The 16,777-nt window shown below is 48.9% G+C and overlaps 1 protein-coding gene across 1 annotated transcript in view; it reads left to right on the plus strand.

Annotated features, from left to right (window-relative positions):
- The first annotated feature begins 1,879 nt into the window (after positions 1-1,879).
- Positions 1,880-16,777, plus strand: part of CARHSP1 (calcium regulated heat stable protein 1) — a 39,319-nt gene continuing 24,421 nt past the window's right edge. The window contains exon 1 of the mRNA XM_082312140.1: positions 1,880-1,956. The gene's annotated coding sequence lies outside the window, so the exon portion shown is untranslated. The remainder of the gene's footprint in view (positions 1,957-16,777) is intronic.

A 16,777-nucleotide genomic window follows, 5' to 3' on the forward strand; every position in this document is an offset into this window, starting at 1 on the left:
AAAGGAGAGAGGCAGGAGAGCCCCGCAGCTCTGGACCACCTCCTGCCCTCCTCCCAGCTGTGGGGTGCCCCTTGCTGGCCCAACCCAACAGCAGTGGCCTTGGGGAGCGTTCCCGACCCTGCCTGCGTCCTCGGAAGGAGCCACCGCCGCCCTGCTGCCGCCACCCCGCACCAGGGACAGAGAGAGCAAGGTAGGCACGTGTGCTGAAGACGATTAACCGGTCGTTAGTAATTGTGCCGAGGGAAAGGAGACGGGGAGGGAGACAGCCTGGAGTTTAGGGGGAAGCTGGAACCTCTCTTGTCTCCAGCAGCTGGTGGAAAACGCAGCAGGCAGAATCACATTTCCTAACTGTGATAGCTGGGGACACACAGGCACACTGACATGGAGGGCCCCCGAAGCCCGCAGTCGTCTTGAAAACCAGCCTCATGCCTGTGGACATACGCTGTCACGTATCTCCCACAGTGCATTTCTGTTCGGGAAGAGGAGGGAGAGAGGGGAAAGGAAGAGGGATGACTCACAGTGCTGAACTTTTGAGGAAAGCACAGCTGTAATCCCAGGCGGTGTGACCAGGGAGATTGCTCTGAACAGCGCTTACTGATGTAGTGCTTTCCCTTCACCCTCCTCCACCTTGAAAAAATCAGTCAGTTTTGCACACAGAGCAAAAGAGAAAAGATTTCCAGGAATAAAATGAATGCTTTAAGCAAGAGAAGTCATCAGTCCCATTACTATGCATCTTAAAAAGGGGTAAGATCTTGTGTGGAACCGAAGTAGACAGAGAAGTGAGACACTTTGGAAGACGACCGTGTGGTTGATATGTGAAGCTGGTTGCTTCATATTGTGCGACCTCTTCTAGATCCCCTGTCTTAGATCAAACGCTGTATTTATAGGGCTTCTGTTTATTTTTCCTCGTGAAAAAAAGCCCTGCTCAAATCTGTTTGTGGAGTTTTACTTCTGTTTCTTATGTGATTCTGCTTGGCTAAAGGAGCGTATACTTCTATCTCCTATAAATCTTACCTGCGTAATGATAGGAGGACGTGCTGGGTCTGGTGCCTATAAGTGGAAAAGAGCCAGAAAGAATTCAGTGCCTAAGCTATCTTTTTAAAACCATGTCCTAAAATACTGTGGCTTATTATCAGCTAGGAAAATTGTGCACGAATGAAAGCATTGCTAAAACTCTGGTGACTGAACACTGGGTGAAGACAGCTCTCTCTGCCCTAACATCTTCCCGTCACCCTTGTGTTCCTAGTAAAGTCCGCGGCAATTAACTGAGAGTTTCCCCTCGTCGCTCTCCTGCGCTGCCTCATCAGTTGTCCTGCTGCACCTTCCACTTCGGGCCCTGTTGTGGCAGCTCTGGTTCACGCAGGAGATGCCAAACACATGCAAACCATGCTACTACGGAGCACACGCGTGGTCTTTCCCATCAGCTTGCACCGCAGCTCGGTTCCTCGTCCTTCCTCCTTGCAAAATTCGGGAAAACGTACCAGGATTATTATTCTGCAACTTCAGCGGGTTTTACTGAGCTCTCCGGCCATGTCATCCCTCCTTTCGCAGCGTTTTCACTTCACTGGTGTACTTCTGCTTTTTGACAAACGGGCTCGGGGCCGAGCGTGGGGGTCCCCGTGGCGGCCACCCGGGGACAAGCCCGCCGCTGCGGCCGGGCGCCCCGGCTGCGTGCCCCCCGCCGGCGGAATGGCGCGGCCCGCGGCAATAAAAGGTAAAAAAGCAAAGCTCTCAGGCCGGCAAGGCGCACCTGAGGACGCCGACTTGCGGCTGTGCTTCCCGAGCCTCCCGGGCCCGGGGCAGGCCGGCGGGGCGGCCCGGGGAGGCGGCGGCCGGGGCGGAGCGGGGCGGCCCGGCCCTCCCGCCTCAGCCGCCTCATAGCGCGGCCCGCGCCGCGCCAGCGCCAGCGCCGCCCGCCAGCCCGGCCCGCCGCGGCCGCCGCGCCTTCTCCCCGAGGTGAGGGGGGCTTGGGGGGGCTTCTTCGGTTTTTTGTTGCTGTTTGTGGTGTTTCCCGAGCGAGGGGCGAACCGGGGGGCGAGGGGGGAAGGTGCTGTCCGGAGCTGCCGCCTCGGGCAGCCCTTCCCGGGGCTGAAGCACCTGGCGGGGGAGCGGGGCCGGGCCGGTTCTGCCTGCGGGCGGTGCGCCGCGCTCGCCTCATCGGTGGATTTATTTCGCTTAAGATACTACGGCTAGTTTGCTTTCTTTCCCCTTTTTTCTTTTTTTTTTAAACACTTATTTGTGCTTTTTCTTGCACGTAGGAACTGGGGGTGTGTCATTGTTACGCTCAGAATTGCCTTTTTTATAAATCACGGGAAAGACAAAGCATGCGAAATCGGAGCTTTCTCCCACTAGGAAGAACAAGGTCTAACAGCACTGGTTGCTTAGGGGGATACTTCAAAACTTCTTACAGAGTCTTGCTAGAGAGTGTGTTGCTCTGGCATGAACGGTTCGCTCTTACAGTCAGCACCTCTATTCGTTAAAACTGGGGAAACCAACCCTTATTTCGTGTTCTTGCATGTCGGAGGTGTATGCGTGTCACTTGCCCTTGTAGAGAAGCCTCGGAGCTTAATTTTGGATCTGTGCCTCTGAATTTGGCTTTCAGGGAGGGGATTTCAAGTTCTTTTCTGACACTGTTTTTGCTGGAACTGCAGAGCTACTTCTGAGAAATGTTTGCAAAACCTTCTGTGGTGACACATTTGATTCCTTGGAGAGTCTGGAGAAAATTTTAAGGCTGGTTTGACGTGACCTTCCTGATCATTATTTTTTGTGAGGTTGAGAGGGTTTTTTTGGGCTGCTGTTCTTAACCTTCACCTTCTGATTATGATGTTACTTTTTAATTATATTACAAATATTATTATATTTGGCAAATGTATTTTGTTTCCTTCTGTTGATTACTAATAATGGAAAATAGCAAGTCCTGTGAACGTAGCTGCAGAGGGCTTGCACTTTCATAAATGCAGCTTAGTATCTTCTTAAATCTAAAGAGGCTTAACTAACACGTAGTAAGGATTTTTTTTTCATATATGCACGTATGCATATATGATGACTTTGTGTGTTTACAGAAGAAAATTGTGTGCGCCAAAGAAAATGTAGGAAAGATGTGACTGTTCTCTGGCACGGGGTATATTTTCACATGCTACGTGGGGGTGTAAAAGGAGGGAGGACATGGTTCTTGTGAGTGGCCCTTTGCAGGGGCAAAGCTGAGGCTGGAGCTCATCCCACAGCCCTGTGTGCGTCGTGACACCCACGTGTGACAAGACCAACCGTGTGGCTGTGCTGCCTCTCCGTCCCCCCATGTCCTGGGCACTTGCTTCTGGCTACAGCTACCCTCTCCACTGCCCTGAGCTTCTGTCACTGTGGTTTGCCCATGGTTGGAAATATTTTGACCGGCAGCATCCCCTCCTTTACTTGCATGCATGTAAGCACAGAAATATTTGCATACAAGTAATTTGAAAGTAGCCCGATAAGGCCAGGTAATGCTCACTTCTGTCTTCTCTTATGCCTCTTGCTTTTTGGGTAGTAGTGTACTTTTGGTGAATCCAGTCTTTATATACACTTGAAGAATTAAACGCACCATGAATATGAATGTATCTACTGCTAGTGAAGCTCCCAGACGGCAAGCTGCCAGACCGTTTTGGTATTACACTACACGCAATGTAGTTCTTTGGATGAAATGGGGTTTAGGGGGTTATTTCTAGGTGACGGGACCAGCAGGCAATGGGCCAGGTTGTTCTTGGTGCTAAGCCTGGCGGTGGCAGAAGTAAAGAAATCCTGCTTCCATTTCACCATGAGTGGGCTGTGGGGTGCAGAAGCAGCTGGGGCCTGCTGGTTGTGGCTAGGGTGGCTTCAGGGTGAAAGCTGTTGCTGATTTCACCTTTCTGGCTGGTTTTGTCTCAAGTTTCTATCAGGAACCGCTTTTGGATCACTGCCCATGGGGTAGACTCAGCAGGGCTTGATAGCAACTGCTTGGAACTTGGAAGAAGCCTGTTGAGGATCATCGTTAGCAAAATTTAATGAGATTGTAACTGTTCAAGTATATGTTGATAAATATTCTGGATGTTGGTGGTGAGAGCTGATGGTTAATCTGCCCCTCATCTGGAAGGTTTTTGACAGAGACTAAGGAGAGGAATTGAGTTTGAAAAGTGCCGAACCCATCAACATCCACCTTGGAGCAGGGGAGGGGAGCGAGTTGGTGGCAGTGGGGATCACATCCCTTCCCTGGGGCTGGGAGCCTCCTCCTCCCGGGGCCGGCAGGCAGCGGGGCTGGGAGCAGCGCTCTGCACAGCAGAGGGGTGGCAATCTTTGAGGAGGAAAAAAGGAATGAAATGGCATGTTTGGGTTTTTTTTCTGCACAACAGTTTTAAAAAAACAAAACTCAAATTCTGCTTTTTGCAACAGGTTGATGTGGAGAACTAAACAAAAAGAAACAACTGAAACACTGTAGAGAAACAAGCGATGCAGAGTGGTGATTTGGGTTTGCATGAAGTGTCACTCCCCGGCGTAGCGCAGATAAAATGAAAAATAGAAAGCATTCATCTGACTAACCGCTCTCTCTTTTCTCTCAGGGCAGGGTAGAGACGGTTGTTTTGCTTCCTTCTGTCTCAGTCTCATATTGCCTTTTCCTCGTGTCCAAGGCAGCCCCCTGGACAGACGGTAATCTTCATTTCCTCTGCCTCCCGCGCTGATCTCAGCTCATTTCCGTTCATCGCTGCCTGCCCGGATGGTCCCTGGGGGCTGCAGGGGGTAACTCGGAGCCCGGGGGAAGCAGCCGTAGCCTTGCGCTGCTCTCTGCTCTTTCGGTTCTGTAATTTTGTTCCTCTGAGCCGACCTCTGCTAGCTAGGTAGCAGTTTCAGGATTTTTCTTTGTGCCTGTTCTCCTTTTTCATGATGTGTGTGGATATAGCTTGTGTGATACAACCCATGTTATCGGGAAGAGCACTGAACGATGCAATGAATGGTGTCTGTGCAGCTAACAAAGACCGCTGCACCCGCGGCGTTGAACTCTCCCTGTTGCAGCATTGCCTCTTGCACAGTCTCCCCTTTCTGAGAATAAACAGCTGCCTCTTGGTTTTTGTAAACAGGCGCAAGCAAGATTGCTGTGGAGGCAGACTTCGCTTTTTTGCCCTCAGCCAGTCACTAAGAAAAAAAGACATTAAGAAACAGAAGATGCAGGGATGGGAACCGCTCTGTCATGAGGTGGCACCTCAGAGCACCGTCCCCGCCTCGGTGGCAGCTGCGAGGTGCGTCTGGGAGGCGAACCGAACCGACGCTTTCTTTGTCACTGCCTGGTGCAGAAAGACACTTAGCTTCCGTTTCTGTCATTTTTGGGGCGTGTGGAGCACATTAAAGTGGTGCTTCTGTTGTTCGTTCTCCCCCAGGGAAGCTGTAAAATACCATGCAAGTCAAGTCCTATCTTCTCAGGCTTGGCCGTAGGGCTTATGGCTAAATGGGGCGAGGGCTCTGCCCTGCGAGCCTGACCTCGCACTAATGGACAGGGCTTCAACAGCCTGGAGAACCCCCTCCTGCTTCAGTGAAATCAGGTTTCCTTTGAGTGCTTCCTCCAATGCTACAATATTACTGACTGATTTCAGAGGTTTCCTGGTTACTTGCTGTTGCACACCTGCTTTTTTCATTGGGTCAGTTTAAAATATGGCTAAATAATGAAGTAACCTAAGAAATCCTTTTTAAATAACGATTGAGTATCTTCGGGGTAATGACACTCGCATTAAGAGGTTGCTGCATTATTAATGCAATTTGGAAACTGAATAGTAGTCTAAAGGAAATTAACATTAAATTTTTGACCCATTATCCACGGTGTGAGTGTTAGGCTCTGCAGACTAATCTAACACTTGCCTCAAATTCTGCATTTCTTCAGGGAGGAGCTGGAGATAGGGTGAAGGCTCGACAGATGTTTAAATACTAGGGTGTTTCAAGGACAGCAAATGTGAATTTGGCCTTTGGGTTTTTGCTGGGCTGTTGGGGTCATAATTCTGTTTGGTGCCCTGTGACCACACGTTTCGCCTAGCAACGGGGTCTGGGAAGGTAAACTTGGGGTTGAGCTGCCGCCTCCCTTTGAAAGGTGATCAGATAGTGGAGGGATAAAGGCACAGAGAAAACAAAATAACCTGCAGTTAAATCCCTGGGTGGTTTTCCACTGAGAGCAGCGCTGCAGGGAAGGGCTCTATTACAGTTTTCTGGAAAAAGCAAGTAAGCCTGTGGGCGCCATGTCGCACAGCCGTGTTCTTTACCCCGATGGCTCTGTGCCTGATCTGATCACAGACCGCTTTGTGCGGGACAAAGGAAAACGGAGAACCTTGACCTGATAGTTTCTCGTGAATATTAAACCACTCTGGTCCTTTGCCATGCCTCATGAGCAGCATATGACTTCGAAGTGGCAGAGCATTAAGAGCTAAGGCTGATCCCAAGAAGGAAAGCAAGGTGCGCGTTGGTGCTACTTTGAGTGGGAGCTTGTGAGCTAACGCACTGGGGACTGCTGCAAAACTGGGGTGGGAAGCCAAGGTGGGTTGAGCATTGATGGTGCTGCAGCCATGAGACACCAGCGGAGCGTGGCCAGCGTGAGGAGCGCTCCCACGCTGCGCTGTCAGAGCCTGTAGCAGTGGGTCTCTGTCTTGCTCAGCCGTGTGTAGCGTGCTGCATGTCACATCAGCAGTGGTGTGCGTGTCCCGTGACGGAGGACAGACTGCCAGTTGGTGTGGAGGCACAGCTGCCTGCTGAAATTGCAGCTTTTTGGTGACTAACAGTAAAAAAAAAAAAAAAAAAAAAAAATGTATTTCTGAGAATCGGAGTGTGAACCTCTGCTTCCAAAAGGCTGTTTATGCAGTTGACTGTTGGGATAAGGAGTAGGGAGGTTTGTAGCCAACCCAGCATCTGAGGTTCACCTTGCCTTCCCAGTGCTGGTTTTGGGCAGGCTGGGAAGGATGGTGTATTCTGTCGTGGCAGCTCTGCCACGGGGAGTCACGCTGCTTTCCTTCAGGCACAACTCTGCATCTTAAGGCTTTTCCAGGAGCGGTGCTTTTCCAGGAGCGGAGCTTTTCCCAAGCTTTCAAATTCTTTGCTACTTGCTATTCAAGAGACTGCCCAGACAAAGAGTAGTCTGTGTCCAGGAAATAAACATTTAATCTTGCCTGTCTCATTGGGGAGGAATTTTCTTTTCATGTCAGTACTTGTTTAATGTTTGGTTTGTTTACATTGTGCCGCCAGTCAGGTTGACCAAGGCACTGTGGCGATACGGACTATATTGTTTTATGAGCTCCTGCCTTCTCAGTGATTATTGTTTTGTGGCTTTCTCTTCGGGGTATGATTTCAGAAGGCTGGTCAAAGGCATTTGCCTGTTTTCAGTTACGTCAGTTACTTGATTAAAGTAAACCAGGGTCATGATTGCAACTTCTTGACAATTACTTAAAAGGGTAAATGAAACTGCCAAAGGTAAAAAAATTTCCTGTTTACAAAATTTGCACCTGTTACTGAGGTGTAAATAAATGATTTGGATTTTTCCACCCAGCTCAGCAAGGCAGTGCCTGTTGTGCAGTGACATGTCCAGACCAGGAGCTCTGCTGACAGCAGCCAGGAAAGGCAGAATGTACTCGGCTGTGTAGATTGTGACTCTGGCTCCTCCAATATTTGGAGAAAATCTAGCAATGGGGATTATGAAATGTGGCGATAGCCTTTTCATAGAGCCTTTTTGTGATGGAGACTGGTAGAAGGAGTTCTTGAAGTATTTAAAGGTATTTCACGTGGTGGGTTTTTCATTTTACTGGTAGGGGAGAGAGTAAATAGAGTGAATATTTGTATTCACTTTCTGCTGTATGGTGTTACGGAAAGTGTGTCTGAAAAGTGATCTTACACAAGTCTCGGTTTCTGAATAAACATGCACTTTGTTTCCATGCAGAAAGGCTGCTTTTCCCTATCCCAGGAACTCTGGCAGAGTCCTAAAAATTACTGTCACTGATGTTTAGAACACAGGTTCTAGAGGAGAAAATGTATCTTTATATATATATAATGTGTGCAGCTCTACTGTCTTCTGATATATTATTTTTTAAAATTTTATTTTTACTTTTCTCCAGCACCAGGTTTAGGCAAGGAAGGCCTCTCTCCCTGGGGACAAGATGCACTGCAGTGTTTTTTACCCACAGTAGCAGGGACTTCAGAAAGAAACTCACTGCTGGAGCCAGGCCAGGCTGAATCTGGCAGAGCTGCTGCACAGGCACTGCCGGCAGCCTCCCAGGGTCACGGTGTCATCATACTGCTGCCTGCACTGTCAGTTTTTCACAGGCTGACCTTTCCCACCCTTCCATCCCTCAGGCTTTTTATGAAGACAAACCGCTCCTGAAAATCTTCCTAGAGGAATAAAATAAGAAACAAAGGTAGTGCAGAGCTGTTTTGGTATTTATCACAGCCCTGTGGGGAGAAAAGTGTTTTTGCTGGACACTCAGTAAGCTGCTGTCACTGAGGTCTGGGATCCTAATCGAATTTGTTCTTAAACGTTTTAGTGTGGCTGGGCTGCAGTGCTGCCCCTTCCCTGGCACAGATCCTGAGGATGAACTCTCTCTCTGGTACCCCACCGATGCGGAGCCGTGCAGCCTCGCGTCTCCTGGCCACCAAGAGCAGGGTGAACCCACCAGAGGCGCATGCACCTGGTTTCCCAGTGCCATGACATGACTTGTTCTGGACTTACGGCCTGCTTCTGAGGCAGGCGGACGTGCAAGCTCGCCTGAGGTTTCTTACGTGTGTAACACCATGTTCCATGCAAAACATTGGCCTAGATAAAAATAACAAAGGCACTGTTACACATTTCCCTGCCTCCGTTTTCTCGCTGATCTTGAATCTCTCATGGTTGTGAGCCTGTTTCAGCTTTGTGTCACTCCTGTACAGGCCCTTTATGCGCTGTGTTAAACCCTCGCGGGAAGGACTGCACCCCAGTGCTGTGTGCATGGGGCTGCTGTCAGAAAGAGCACCCCAGCAGCCCGTTCCTCTCGGCTGCAGGCGTGACTCCTGCCTGCTTTTGGCAGGAGAGGCGGTACGTCCCAGCTCGCAGGGTAGGGTGTTGGGCTGCAAATCTTGGATATAGGAAAACGCTTCCCAGAGAGCCCTGTGTGAGGGGGTGCGCTGAATATGCATCTCCATCCTTGGCGCGTCCCGTGGTGTGTGTGCGGGGCTTGTTCCCAGCTGGGCTGCTTGACCTGCGCTCTGGGTGTGCGTGGCAGGCAGAAGCCCAGCTTGCTTTTGGGTTTCATCTGTCCCTGTCAAGACTGCCAGCTGGCTGTCAGTGCCCCTCCTGCTTGCCTGCACCCTGCCCTCACATATGGTTTTCTAGGTTTGGCCGTTTTCTTGGCTCCTTCCACCAGGCTTGGTGCAGGAGCCCTGGCGCTAGCTAGTAGGTCTGGTTACCCCATTGTGCTGCTGGTGTGTGGCTACGTGCACGTGGGAGGCTGCTATCAGCTCCCAGTGAGGAAATCTGGAAGATGTTAACTTCTTAAGGTCATGTAACTGTTAGCACATGGCCAAACAGGTAAATCGAATCAAAATTATCTTTCATAAAGGCACTCACCGCCATTGCTGTGTGCAGTGTTTGCGCTGCTTGTGTGTCCTATTCCCTCTGCACTTGCAGTTGAAGTAGATACAGCTCTTTGGGGTAGTGACTGCTGTAATACAATGCTTAGTACAATTTTCTATTAAACATGTGCTTCTATATTGATTTTTAGTTTTATACCTGAGGAACATACATGCCTTAAGATTCATCTGCTTTTTTTCAACTATAACAGTTGATTTTTACCTTCCCTGAAAAGTATATGTCACCTGTTCCCTTGCTTTGGTCTGTGTTGGCTTTTGAGCATTAACACAGTAGACATAAATAATAGCGACAGCATCTGTGATTCTGGACAACTCTGTCCTGCTCCGTACACTTCCAGCACATTGCTGGAGCCACGGCTCTCAAAATCACAGCGTGGTAAATAGTTTTGTTGATGTGTAAGTAGGCACAAAATCCAGCCTCGCACACGTGCCTGTGCTGCCGCTGCGGTTTTGCAAGCGGTAAAACACAATATGACTCCTTTTGCCATTTAACTGGCTCTGAACGCAGAGAGTGGATGTGCTGAGCAAGAAAGACAAGTTTGTGCAGCCGTGGTAGCTGGGGAAAGCAATCAAACTCCCTGTAGGTCCATTTTCTCATGAGTTGGCTAAGAGCGATGCATTGCCTACAGTCGGCTTGCTGGTATTGTAAGCCATTTTTGAGACTAAAAAGAATTTTTTTCCTGGAAGCCTAAAGGGTATTATCAGTGATGTTTTCCAAGCTGGAAAACAGGCCAAGGGGATGCGATGGAGGATTTGTATAATGTGTAGTTTCCAGAGGGCTCAGGGTGTTTACTGAAGTGGCTGCTGTCCCTGAAGCGGTTCTGGAGGCTGCGAGCTGTGGGTGTGTGCTTTGGCTCTATTGCTGTTCACGCAATCATGGATTTGGTTACACTGGATAGGGACTACCTGTTTCTCGGTGCAGCAGACCACACAGATCTACCTAAAGCAGCAGCTCACAGTGGGGATAGTTGTGCTGCCAAGGCTGAGCTGAGGAGAGGTCTAACGAGACATAAGGTAAAATGGCAACATTTTCTGTTTTGCAAGTGGTTTGGTTGTGTGTTTGCTTATGCAGTCTCTGTTTTGCAAGTAGTTTGGTTACATAAGAAAAAACAGATTTGTGCAATATGTATATTTACATAGTGCTTGTCCTATAGACTTGAGTTAAACAAATTAAGACAATTTCAGCTTGAGAGTCAAGAACTAAGCATTACTTTTATAGTGTTGATGAATCACTTGCCTCCCGGTGGAGTGTGAGTATGACTTTTGCTTGTGAACAGTATTCGTGAATGCAGAGCATGAAGATAAACCGCCTCAGTCTCCTTCTCACCAAAAGCAGAATGGAATTTCTCGTAGGGAGGTTTTTTGGTCTTGGGACAGGCACCTTGGCAGTGGGCGCGCTGCGTTCCGCTTGCCGCTGCGGGGCAGAGACGTGGGCCGCAGGAGGGGTGGGTGCTGGGAAGGGCTCAGCAGTAGCGAAGCCTTGCCACAGCGGAGACGCAGGCTGAGGAGGCACGGCACAGTTGCCCGCTGGCAGAGGCAAGCGAGGGAGCGTTATGTCCCTCTATTAACCTGGTTTGCAAGAAGTCTGTTTCCAGGTCTCGTTCCTCTGCAGCGGTACGATCCAGACTGGAGTGAGACCGACTCTGGATTTGAGCAGGGAACCAAGGCTTGCTATCGTCAGCCTGATGAACCTCTGCAGCTCAGTCAGGGTTTTGTATCCAAAGGTACGGACACAGCTGGTCCTCACCATGCTGCTGCCAAGGAGGTTGTTATCTCCGCTTTAGACCTGAGGAAATGAGGACACTCAGGGTCACAAGCACAAGCTTGAGTACAGCACGGTGAGATATACTGTAAATTGGGTTGAGAAATATGGTGGAGCGAAAAAGAAAAACAGAATTGCAATTGTTAAATGGGCCAGTGATCTGTTAGCGTGTATATATGAACTTTCTCCATTAAAATTTAGGTCTGTCATCCCATCTCCTGTCTTAAGTGTGCGTGTGTGAAAATGTTCCCTTTTGTTTGATTTTAATGGAATGTGCCTTTCTACACCTCCGAGTGCTCTGTCAATTAACTTAGGCTGAATATGCGTTTCATCAAGCTGTCTTTGCTGGAGTGATGAGGCCAGTCGCTAACCTTTTGTGCCAGTGAAATGTTGTTTTAAGACTTTGCTGTGGTAGAAAAACCTATTGTGGGTGCAGCCACTTGTGTAGGGAGCCGTTGTGCCGCTGGAGCCTGGGAACTAGGATGCAGGTAGGAAACTGTGGGACATGACAGGACAGGAGGAGGCTTTAATGGAAATCAAGAGCATTTCTTTGTTGCTCAACAAAAATCACTCTTGTGTCAGATGCAGAGGATTTTCTGTTTCCTAAAGTATTTCAGTAAATTGTATATCTGTTGGTCATTAATTGGTATTGATGCAGGTTCCTAATGACATCTCAATCACAAACCTTTTGTTTAGTTGATTTCTGAGAGATCTAATTGAAATATACTCAGGTTATTAGACTAAGATGCTTTAAAGTACGTATAGGAGGTGTCAGGCAGTGAGACTGGGAGATGGCCTGTGCATTGGGACAGCCAGAAAATAGAGCCAGGCCTGGCAGAACGGAGTCTGGGGTCTGTGGGTGCCTCACGGTACCAGCGTGAGGATCAGGTTATTTGTGAGTGGTTTCTGACTCTGCACCCTGCCATCTGCCTCTTACTGTAATGCTGGCAGATGAAATATCCTCAGAGGATTATTTTTTCCTTTGCCAATACTTGTATGCCTCATAAATAGATCTTTATAATGTGAACTGTTCTCCCCTGTTGAAAATGTTGATTAGGGAGGAAACACAGTGAACTAATTGTTCTGAGTAACACTTCAGCCACATAAATATTTCAGGGGATTTCAGTAGCCTTAAAAGGCTCAAAGTTGCGCATGAACAAACTTACCCATAATAGTGGCTGAAGTTTTGTGATGTGAGAGGAGGCTGAAAAAGGGAGAACTTTTCAAAAGTGCCTCGGGATTTACATATGTATAACTACTCTTTATAATAGTATGACACTGTATAAGCCCATTTGCCTTGTAGATTAGCCCTGAGACGCTTACACACAAGATACATGAGAGATTTCTCATGTTTTGGTATAGATGTTTTCTGCCAAAACGAAATAAATCCTGGAATAAATTCACTTGGGATGTGCCAGCATGGAAGTAATGGCAGAGGGAGAGCTTCAGACTTGCAAAAGCACTGAAGGAAGAGCTGAGTTGCGGAGCTCGAGAGCAAGCGCTGGAAGGGACAGCTTGTTCCCTGTTCAGCCATATATTATATTTCATCTGGGAAATAGGGAAGTTTACTGTGATTGAGTCGGTTTAACAAGAATAGAATGAGATGTATTAAATGTTGCCTCTGCTATCCAAGAACAGGGTTCCCAGGCTTGACTAATGGAGGCGTGATGAAGGGAGCAGGAGTCTGGAGTGATCAGTACAATGGTTCTGTGCTGGAGACCATAAAACATTGAATAGATAATATCTGGTTTCTGGCCGAAACCAGCTAACTTGTTGACAAGCTAAATATTTAGAAATATTTGATACTAGTAGGGTTTATTGTCTAAGAAAGAGTAATGGCAGCCATTCAAGTGACAAATCAGGGGAGTGATTTAGAAGTACTAAGATGTGTTTTAAAAAGGCGTAAGGTTTTTCTTTGGTACTTAGAAATTTAAAACGGGGAGGGATGGATAAACACCAGAAAGAAGCTTGTAGCTCCTTGTGCCCTCTATCCCATTTATGTCACTTCTGGTGGAAAATTTAAGGTTTGGTTTACGAATAAGCCTGCACCCTTCCCGGTGTGCTCCTCTGAGCTAATGCTTCTTTCCCATTCGGTCGCTTGCATATTATGCCCTTCTCTTTCCTTTTCGTATCTTATTTGCTATGCTCTGTCTTTTGATCTCACTGCTCTTTCTTAATTTCTCTGTAAAAAGGGCTACTCCTCACTGCCCACTAAAAGGAGATGCTTTTTTTCCACGACAGTTAAGCTGTGGGACTCCTTGCCACAGGATATTGTGGGTGCTAAAAGATGACAGGAGCTCAGGAAGGGCCTGAAAAAAACTCATAGGAGGTTATTAAATACCACTATGCAAGCTTTACTTTGGCATTTATTTTAACTGTACATCCAGGACGCTGGAAAGACATTGAGGGTAAGCACCACTCTGTACTCACCTTATACTTAACTCTGACCTAGGCAGCCACACCTGGCTACCAGTGTCAGACTGAGTAAAGTCATCCTCACTGCAAAATTCCTTTTGTGGTCTCCCTTCACACTTCCCTGTCCCTTTATTACAGCCTGTATGGGACATGTGAAGGCTGACATATCTGGGGAAACCAACACTTGCTACTGGAGGTGACGTGTTGTGTACTTGGCTCCAGGGAAAGAGCGCTTGGAGCAGGGCTTTGGGAGTTGGCGTATGTGCTTCTGCTCCTGGTGCTGGCAGCGTGGGTGTTGCTGGCAGTGATTTTGCAGCAGCTGGGCAGTGCTGCGACACAGTGTCACTGTGCTGCTACAGAAGCAGCCACGTTTGTAGACTGGCAGTTCGTGCAGAAAGCAGTTGGCAGCCTGAAAGCAAGGCAAGACGCCGGGCGTCACACCCCAGGCTTGTGCTGGCTCAGCATCGTCATCTTCCTAGTCCAGGAGTGATGATTCACGATCTCTCTGCAGCTGTGCCTTGGACTGGCTCAGGTCTGGGCCGTCAGCTGCCCCCGCAGCACATGGATGGGTGTAACAGCTCGTCCCCACCGTGGTGGCTCCCACCTGGGCCCGCCGTATTGGGTTGGTGAGAGGCTGCTGTGTCCTGCTCAGGTGCAGGCAATGCAAGGGCTGATGTGTAGGTCTGTCTCCCAGACTTACTTCATCGTGGTGCTGTGTAACCTGCGGATTTGCATGAGCAAGGAAATGAAGCTGTACGCACAATCTTTAGACTTATCGTGGGCTTACCTTTCAGGTAAGGTTACATCTTCACTGTACGATGCAGCTTGGCGCTGGAGATGCCCACACTCACCACACGGGTGTGGGTTTCAGTGCAAAGGACGGGCTGACGCCATACAGACAGCAGCTCCGGTGCAGAGCACGGCTCAGTCTGTCCCAGCCTTGCCTTGGCAATGCTATGGGCCCACTCTTTGCAGCACCACAGCCTTCTCCCCCGGCTGGTAAGGCAGAGTTTCCCAGAGCCGCTGCAACAGCACTTTTCCCTTGCTGTTTCTGTGCCCTTCTCATGCTGTTCTCATGGCCTTGTGCCTGCAGCCGGGATAGCGTGGGCATGGTGGGTGCTCATGAGAATCCCCCCTCTTCCTCCCAGCCCTGCCTTGTTGTGGACTTTTTGGTTTGTACTAGAGATAACCAGAGCAAAGTGAACAGCATTGCAGGTGACTGTCATTTAAATACTTGATGATGTTAGCCAATAATATATGTGCACAGGAACTTAAGTCACTGGGCAACACTTGCACTTGATTAGCATGCACTAATTATCACCATCGTCTTCAACCATCATCTTCATCCTTGCTTGGGAAGAGCTCCCAGACGGGGATGTGTGCCTGTCATTGCTCGTCCAGGCTCGCCATGAGCTGGGGAGAGTTTTCCATCTCTTCTAATCCGTTCTTTAAACCAAAAGAGTTAGATAAGTGAGATCTTGTAAGCAGGCTGAAGTCTTGGACTTGTGCTGTAAGAGTGAGGGGAGGTGTGCTGATCCCGGGAGAGCTCTGTGCCATTCCCAGCTCGGTGACTGCTGCCCGGCATAGTCCCGAGGAAGTTACCTTACTGCTGGGCGCTGTTGTGTTCTGTTCCCACTGAAATACTTCCTGACAAGATGTGGGATGAAATCTGGTTCTCCTCATATTACTGCGCATGCTCTCCCTTTAGGCAAATCCTAGTGAGCCCTGTCACCTGCGGCAGCCGACACGCTGCAGCTGGTTATGTCCTCCTGTGTTTGCTTACAAGCAAAGGATGCTGGCTAACTCTGTTCTGGACAATTGGGAGCAAGAAGTTTATGCAGCATCAATCACGGCAAATACTGGATTTCCAGCAACAGAGGATCTTGATTCCTCTGTATTTTTGATAGAATGAGCCACAGGCTGTCACCATATAGCCTTCAGTGTAACCATAAACCAGTTGAAACATGTACCTAACCTCACTATCCACTCCATTCCCTAACCTAAATGCATTTTTTAAGTGCATCTGTCAGCTTACATGAACAGTGGAAAATACTGGACTGTAAGAAGTCCTCATCTTTATCAATATACTTTACAGGCTGCTGATGACTTGGCTCCCTTCCCACCCCTTTCTGTGGTCTCTGCTGTGCGCGGCTGGTTTGTGCTGCTCGGGCAGCGTTGCTTTCAGACGCAGCAAGCCGCTCGCTAGAGGAGCGGAAGGGCAGCCACAGTGTTTGGGGAAAAGGTGCTCGCTGCTGAGACTGCTTGGAAACAGCTGTTGCTGCTTAAACTCAACCCTGTTTTAATCCAAATAAATTGTAGGCACAGACCAGCAGTAGGAATTTTCCTTGTTGTATTTTGCCTGCCTTATAATTAGGCTTTTACTGGACATGGGGATGGTTGGGCAATGTCCTGGTCCCCATTAACTGCCAAATCACTGCAGTATGTGGCCACTCCTCTGCGGCCTCTAAGAGCGTAATGTTTATACCATAATCCTTTGTGTTGACAGGTCACATGCGTGTTGCAACTCCTCTGAATTTCAGTGTTAATTGAAATACCAGTATTAATTGTGGAAGGTTAGTCATGCAAACTAAGCTGGAAGGGGAAGCTTTTTGAACCGGCTGTTTCGTAATTGTGTGTGTTTTGTAAGCGCTTAACTCTGTGACGCAGGAGGAGCACTGTGACGCTCTGTGACGCTGGGATCCTTGCGTGCACTGGGGTCCGAGTGCCTGAAAGTGCTTTGGAAAGAATCTGCAGGTGGGAGCCATGCTGTGGCCTGGTGCTCAGGGTGAGTGGGTGCTCAGGCGCCTCGGAGAGGTGCCAGGGAGCTGGGAGCTGCTTTAGAAGAACTGGGGGCACCCTTGGGAGCCAAGCACCCCCGGTTCCTCTCCTCCATCAGTGCAAGGTAGTGCGGGGAGCAGAGGGTCCCGGTGCCTTCACTCTTTGAGAGCAAGGGACATACTGTTGGGAAAGGGCACTTTGGAGCAGAATCAGTTTCTGTATGGCTCACCG

This window comes from Platalea leucorodia, assembly GCF_965183815.1.
Source record: "Platalea leucorodia genome assembly, chromosome: 5".
In the NCBI taxonomy this organism is placed as follows: Eukaryota; Metazoa; Chordata; class Aves; order Pelecaniformes; family Threskiornithidae; genus Platalea; species Platalea leucorodia.